An 8,234-nucleotide genomic window follows, 5' to 3' on the forward strand; every position below is an offset into this window, starting at 1 on the left:
CCAGGAGCAGTACCAGAGGAACAGCAAACCCATGCCTCAAAGTCAAAGTCCGCCTCAAGCCACATTTGGCTCATTGAGTGGAGGTGGTTCAGACACGTCAGTTTCCATAGCCAACAGTACATGGACAAGTGATGTGGCTAGCACCATCTCTGACTCCCCTAACCAAATGGATCAGGTACCCATCTACAGCTCAGTGGACTGGAGGTGGACTTTCTAGATCAGGTGAGTCTCCCTCAAGCTTATGCAGAAATCCATGGCTAGCTCATCAATATTTGTATTACTATTTAACTCCCAGCCCACAGGGCGAGGTGATTCTCCACTGGAAGAGGAAGGAACTTCGTCTCAATGTCATTGCCCGCTGCCCACACCCCGATATCAGCTTCAAGCCTCACTGTTGCTTGAATCACTCAGCACTGCTGCAGCCTCGATCTAGGCACAGCCAGTATGTGTGTTTTAAGGGTGAATACGGGTTGCCCAGCCTTGGAGGGCAGATTGTGCTCGACTCTTTCACATCACAAGGCACTCAGTAATTCAGAACATGAAATGGACCCTTCAGTGCAAACTGAGCTTCCCAGCCTATAGGAGAAAATGAAGCCTGGAAAAGCTTCATCCCCTACAGCACAGCCATCCCCAGCCCACTCACATTATTCAAACCATCCCATAATTGGGCCCAGCTGGTTGTAGGCGAGACAGAAACCCCTTGACTGAACTACTACAGGGGTCAAGTTACTGCTCAGCCCAGGAGAAAAATTGGTCCCTCTTTGCATGAGGATAGGACATGCACAGGGAGGAGGCAGTGGGAAGGCATGGTGGGAGCTGGAAACTAAATTGTTCACAGAATACCCACAAGAAAAGCATCTCGTAGGGAGTGCTGTGCCTGTAACTAAGTGAGGGAAGCACAGGGCAGACTGAACTAGACAGATACACCGAGAGAGACTTATCACACTTCTCTGCATAAATAACGGGACAGTCAACTTTCTCTGGGATCTTAGAGCAGATCCATGTGCACCTCTCTTCTCACCATTCCTCCACCAAAGCCATTCCATGCAAGACTGCCTTCTTCTGATCTACTGCACATGATAACTCTCTGCATTCTGGAAACCCACGCACTCGGATTTGAACCCTCAACACTGTTGTTCATATGGTGATGGTTCTCGTTAGCACCCCTGGCTCTAGCTGCTGTCAAAGAGAAGCTGCCTATCAGCCTGTGGGATTTGTCTAGGCTGGTTTGTTTAATGAAGAGTGTGACCAGTGTTGATGCATGAGGGCTTTTGCAGAGAGAAACCTCCTTTTGCAGCTTAAAAGCTTGTGCCACTGAGTGATGTGCCACTGTGAGTGACGGGAGGAGAGTATAACAATAAGAAAAGAAATAATGGAGAATTTCTCCCATAACTTTACATTGGTCTGAGGCACAATATGCAATGACTAGGTCCAGCATCTCACAACCCATCTATGCTCAACATCACCATCTCACAACCCATCAGTGCTAGAAATCCAGCTGTATCCTATTAGAAAGGTGCTCAGTAATGTTCTCTTAGGGTAGTTTTGTATGGTGCTTCTTGAAAAGTGAAAAAACAAAAACTCCCCAGGTAAGGGATAGTAAAAAGAAGTTCTTCAGGAACTGGCTGACACTGATCCAATTGTAGGGCATGCAAGCCTGGAATCTTTTAGTCAGTAGTGATTGTTAGGGCTGTGTATGCACCCTGCGCACACTTGCAACCCTTACAGTGAAGGTATAAAGGACAGGGCAGCCCCAAACACCATTCAGTTCCTTCTGACTGCACATGGCAGAGCCTACAGTGTCCTCCTGCTTTCTCATAGCCCCTAGATAGGTTTAGAATGTATCGTTAGTCTTGTTGGAAACTTAAGACATTTTATTGAAGCCTCTTTATTTAAAATAAAAACCAAAAGCCATCGTTTTCTTCTGAATCTCACCTCAGTACTGAAAAGTAGAGTCTGATGGCTGAGAATAGGTCTCCTGGCTTTAAAATCTGCCCTGCCTATGCGGCTGCTATGACTGCCAATGATATACATAGGAAAAAGGTTTTGTTTGGCAGAGAGTCTCATATCCCAGACAAGCATCCTATTTGTAATTCTTCTGTCAAACTCTTTGCCAGAGGATGTTGTGATGGCCGAGACTAACAGGGTTAAAAAAAATGCTAGATAAATTCATGGAGGATAGGTCCATCAATGGCTATTAGCCAGGATGAGAAGGATGGCATTCCTAGCCTCTGTTTGCCAGAAGCTTGGAGTGGGCGACAGGGGATGGATCACTTGATAAGTATCTGTTCTGGTCATTCCCTCTGGGGCACCTGGCATTGGCCACTGTCGGAAGACAGGATACTGGGCTAGATCGACCTTTGGTCTGACCCAGTAGGGCCGTTCTTATGTTCTTTATGTTCTAAGCACCCATAGAAGACTTGTGAGGCCCAGTTACAGTTATTTCTGATGGAGAAGACAATGCACAGTATCTCTGATGCCAGCATTACTCCTCAGAAGCAGTCTGCTCCTACTTAAAAACCAACTTCAATGAATGCTCTGGCTACAAGAGACACCCCTTTTGGGGCTAAGAGGTCTTCTGGCTCAAAGAGACCTCATGCTTTCCTCAAGCACTCAGAGCCTTCTCGCCAGTCCTTCTTGGCTCATCCAGTGGCTGTAGATAGAATGGCTGTACAGGAATTTACAGTCCAGAGCAGAAGAGCCTCTACTAGGAGGACATACCACGATGAGTGGAAATGATTTTCACTGTGATCCATTCAGCCCCTGGATTCAATCTATTTTGGATGATTTATTGTCATTGAAACTCAGGACTCTTGATTAATAATGTTGGAGTTAATCTCACCACTGTGTCTGCATATCCCCCACCCTACAATTTTCCCCCACTTAACAGTCTATGTTTTTAGTGGGCCCACTTCATGCATTCTACCAGTTAAAGAGCCATTCCCTACCTGGGACTTGACTATAGTGCCCCTATCTTTAATAGACCCTTTCTTTTTAACCCTTTACATCAGGTTCACTATATCTCCCCTCTGTTAAAATGGCTTTTTTTTTTGGTCGCCATCTCCTCAGCTTGCAGGGTAAGTGAAATGCAGGCTTTGATGGCAAGTGCTCTGGATACCATTTTTCAGAAGGATAGGGTTACTGTCAGGCCACATCCAAAGTTATTGTTATTATTAAACCAGAAGTGGTCTGGGATTTTTCTATAGATCAATCTATGCATTTACCAGTCATTTTTTTCCTAAAGCTCATGACTCTGCTACAGAGACTAATCTCTACACACTAAACGTTCTCAGGGCTACCTATGGCTATCTTTCCAGAACAAATCCATATCGTAAATCATCCAGACTTCACCTTTTGGTGATAAGTCTACAGGACAGGCTATTTCCCCTCAAAGACTCTCAAAAAGGGTTACAGACTGCATTCAACAAACTACCTCTTCCCTCTCAGGCCAGAGGCTTTCTGCTAGCCTTATTTCTGAGATCTGTAGGGCAGCTACTTGTAGTTTGGTTCATACGTTTACCAATCGCTGTTCTATTAAGGCAGCTTCTAGAGCAGATGCGCGGTTTGAGAGGGCTGTCTACAGTTATTTACATATTTCCTATTGCCCATCTGCTAGCCATTCACCTACAGTGGGATCCATGTGTATAAAACTTCAAGACCATCTACTGTAAGGCTAGTAATCTCCCATGTCATTCTCCAGGACTTTAATACTCCTACACAAAGTTACCCATAACGCATATAAATGCCAGACTTGGGAACTATGACCCAGAGCCTCAAAGGTTTTTAAGCACCAATTCCCTGGGAGTTAGCTGCCTAACTACTTTGAGGATCTGGGCCTAGCTGGCTAAACTCAAGAGTTCTGTCCCATGCCCCTAATGCCTTGCCCCTTATAAGCCCAGGAGAAGGGTCCCATCCTGTGAACACCTGAGCAGAGAGTGCCTCACCTGTGAGCATTAGCAGCTGCAGCTCTTTAAGTGTATCAGAGCAGTGTGCTCTCCTGTCCACCTTGCAAAGTACGCTCTCCATCTCTTTGCTCCTTACAAGGGCCACAGGAGTAAGGCCAGGGCTCCACTTTGTGTCTTGCAAAGTCCATAGTACACTTTCCTAGACTTGTCATTATGCAGTGATCCCAACCACTAACGCAGCAAAGCCTTCTTCAGCTTTGCACTTTGAGCTTAGCAAAAAATACTGTACATGCTCAGTGTGACTTGAGAGAAATCAAAATGAGGCCAAACCAAAACCAACTTTCCTGGGGCAAGCCAAAGCACTTCTCTTTTGTGAGCACCTATTTCCCTGCCAAGTTTCAACTTTCTGTTCTCAGCTGCTTTTGGGCTGCAAGGCTGTTAAAAGAGTTGCAAGAATTTTGTTGATGAAGGAGAAAGTATTTATACCACTCTCCTCATTCTGAACCACATTTCCTCAAACTTTCCAGAAAAATGCACATTCCAACAGAGACCAACCCTGGGAAATTACAGCCTGAAAAATGGAAGTTTCAGTTAGTTCTGAGCAACTGAAAATGCGGGGCTAGAATGAAAACTACTACACAACCTTAACATTACAGCAGTCATTGCTGCTCCCAGTAAAATACATAAAAACACACCTAGTTTCATTATCTTGTTGGTCTTCTTGCTATGTCCAATCCAGTTTTAAATGACTTCAGTAATGGAGCATCCACTATTTTACTGGAAAGGCTCAAAGTCCTCAGCGGTAGGGGTGTTTTCCTCCCAATATTCTAACGCACCTTCACTCACTTTCATCATATTTCTTCAAGTTCTACTGCATTCCTCACCCCTATCCCTTCTTGGTGTCACCCATACTTATGTAGCCTGGCTCTCTTTCCCTTCTAGGGGATGGCTGGCACTGGCAGGCATTTAAGAGTCTGCTGGGTCTTTCAGTTCAGGAAGTGGAAGCTCATGATTTTAATATATCCAGGGGTCACTGGTTAGATCCCTGCTGTCGACAACCCACCCGCCCACAGGCGCTGCATTATATCAGTGTTTACACTCTTCAGATACTGTAGTTAACATGCCACCCACTTTATCATCACTTGGCCAAGCTGTAGCCCCAGATCAGGAAAGCCTTTAAGCATGTACTTGACTGCTGGGAAAAATGTTTTCTTAAAGAGTGGGGCCTAAACATTGTGCACAGCCTTCAGTTATTTAACCTGCAGAGAGAGAGAGAGAGAGAAAATCGTGCCAGACCCATTAATCATTTTAGTTGTTCTTCGCTCAGTTCCTCCCAGTTTATCAATGGCTATTTGGCACCCACCACTGAAGCCGGTATGTGAGGTGCTGTGTTATCTCAGAGACAGACTCATCTTCCCCCCAGTAATGCAGTCCTCTACATACTGATCCATAGTCCAGAATCTGTTGGGAGGGGGGTTTGCTAGCATATCAGATTGCGAGTTTGCTGTCCACTCCACACAGCTCTCATTCAGCATTACTGCTTTCCAGCTATTGCCCTCCCATTGAAGATCCGTTTCAGATTACTTCCCCCACCCTGCAGCCCCGATTGAATAGCTTGCATTTGTCTAGGTTATTCCCTGCCCCTATTGTAAATCTTGTTGATCTGGTCAAAAATGAAACATTTTGGCTGAATATCTGAAAGGAAAACTCACTGACAACACAATTCTATTGCACTGTGTAACAAGGAACACCCTAGCAGTCCAGGCATACAAAATTTGACCAGATAAAACACTAGGAAATATTCACTAAGGAGAACATTGCAAATGACCAGAGGTAGATGATGTATATCTCACTTAACAGCTCTTTTCTAGCTCTACTTTTTATGATTCTGCACGATACATGCTCATATAAACAGAAATGCAGGCTATTCTAGGGAGCTATGGGCATGTCTGTGGACTGGGGTGAGGGGAGAGGATGTTGCTGCTGGTCACAGGATGAGCAAAGAAATAACACAGACCATCCTTGAACCTTGGTATAGTGACATGACAGACCCACCCCCTAGCAGAAGAGACTAATTCAAATATATTGACCAAAACAGCACACTCCAAGTTGCTGTCACATATGATTAAAGCTGGTTAAATCATTCACTGCAGATAAATTATCTGACAAACGGTCTCTTTTTCTGTTCCTGGATTATCCATGAACAGGTTGAACGTTTACAGATGTGATTGTTATTCACAATGGGTTGACAAATGGGTTTGTGCGGACAAATTTTAGCATATGGATTATTTGTGAACTGCTTGCTGAGATTATTTTTTTCCTTAGTCATTGTTCACACCAAGCGATGGCTCATTTAAGTCACATGATAGAATATCTGTTCCCTGATTGGATGCCTTATGTTTTGTGAGCAGAAGGAATCTCCTTTTCTGGTCGCCAGTTATCTGTGAACATATGTAACTGTGAGGAGTCTACTGTGCAGCTTGGAAAAAGAGCTCCTCAAAATGGCCATGAAAGCACGGCCAATGTGAATACTCTCATGCCTATTTATTCATGTTGGTACGCATGACAGCTTCTGTTCTGTGAGCAGATTGGGGAGTCAAAGCCAGTTCACCTACATGTGTGTGAATAAAACAGATCCCAATCACCAGTGAAGTCCATGGGCAGGCATTAGTCACAAGAACATTCATGGCTACTTTGTTCTATTTGCCCAGCTCAAGTAAGAATGGGCACAACCTTGTTTTCAACCAGATTTGTCTCTGACCCTCCAGGATGTGCTCTTATCTCAGCCCATATTTATTAACCGCTGACATCAGGAATAGTGAACTGGAGAAAAACGAGGCTCCAGAAAACTTCTGTGAGAAAGCAAGCAAGCTTTTCCCTCATGCTCACTCACTCGCCTCTCTCCCAGCCATGGTAGCCTGAAGGCTAAGTACATAATCAATAGTAAACACAAGGAGGACAACATGCCACGCTGGACAGCACAGTTGGAGTCCAATAAAATCTCAGGCATTTTGGTGGGGAGCAGAGTCTGCCAGTCTCCCAGCAGGGAGTGGAGCCAGCTACCATGCCCCTTAAAAAACAAACCTTGGGAGCAGGAGGTGGAAAGAGTGAGGAAGGAAAGAGAACCCCGGGGCTCCCCATTGCCATACCAAGAGCGTCCACCTGAGTGGACTGCTTTCCAAAGTCAGGGGGAGATGACAATCCAGAGCCTCCCCCAAAAAGATGGAAGGGGAGGGGTCGAACTAGGGAAAAAGTCCATCAAATAAACAACAAATACAGCTCCCATTGAGGGCAACAGCAACAGAAAAAAAATATTCCTTCAGATAAAGATAGTCCCTTCGCTTGCACACACCACCATCTCAGCCACGAATCTTACCTTTGTTGGAATCCTTTATTGCTGCTGCTCAGGGAGTCACTCAATATTTGTGATAGAGTGGGTGTGTCTGTTATGGGACACATAGGTGTGCACTGGTTTTCCACTGTGAGTCAGAGAAAGGCTACAGACAACTACACACTCAGGGTATGGCAGGGCCAGGGAAACAGCCCATTATCACCAGAATAGAACTGATCTCACATGCCTGCTGCTGTAGCTGCGAAAAGCACAGGGCTCCATTCACAAGCAAAGACGCAAACACGTGTCAGCCTGTCGCTGTGTTCCAGTGACAGACAATCCCCGACAGGAACAGGCCACTTAAGTCAGAAATAGGAACTCTTACACAAATCTGATAGGAGCCCTTGGAGGCTGCTGCATTGTTATGGACAGATGAGAACATCTCTCTCTGGGACTTGTTGAAGCTGATACAGAGTTAAAAACATCATGCAAATTACAACCTGTTTCTGCAAGGAGTAATAGCATTTCCTTTTTACTACTTGTGACGGGTTCGGTCACAGAGACCCCCTTGGGACTGTCACCTGATGTGCCGAGACTACCTCTGAGCCCATTTTCTCTGCCAGTTTGGGCCTTCAGAACCATGCCCTGTTGAGTCAGGCACGCTAGTCTGCTGCGACACAGACCCAGGGTCTGACCCATGCCCCAAAAGCTACAGATTTAACTGAAAATGGCTTAGCAAGTGCTCCTGTCTCTAGCACCCAGACATCCACCTCCCAATGGGATCCAAACCCCAAATAAATCTGTTTTACTGTGTATAAAGCTTATACAGGGTAAACTCATAAATTGTCCGCCCTCTATAACACTGATAGAGAGATATACGCAGCTGTTTGCTCCCCCAGATATTAATTACTTACTCTGGGATAATTAATAAGCAAAAGTGATTTTATTAAATATAAAAAGTAGGATTTAAGTCGTTCCAGGTAATAACAGACAGAACA

General features: G+C 45.1%; 1 long non-coding RNA gene across 1 annotated transcript in view; it reads right to left on the minus strand.

Annotated features, from left to right (window-relative positions):
• LOC114018956 overlaps nucleotides 1–7,416 on the minus strand; it is a 30,977-nt gene extending 23,561 nt beyond the window's left edge. The window contains exon 1 of the long non-coding RNA XR_005226455.2: nucleotides 7,282–7,416. This is a non-coding gene — a long non-coding RNA (uncharacterized LOC114018956). The remainder of the gene's footprint in view (nucleotides 1–7,281) is intronic.
• Nucleotides 7,417–8,234: the final 818 nt, after the last annotated feature.

This window comes from Chelonia mydas, chromosome 1 (assembly GCF_015237465.2).
Source record: "Chelonia mydas isolate rCheMyd1 chromosome 1, rCheMyd1.pri.v2, whole genome shotgun sequence".
In the NCBI taxonomy this organism is placed as follows: domain Eukaryota; kingdom Metazoa; phylum Chordata; order Testudines; family Cheloniidae; genus Chelonia; species Chelonia mydas.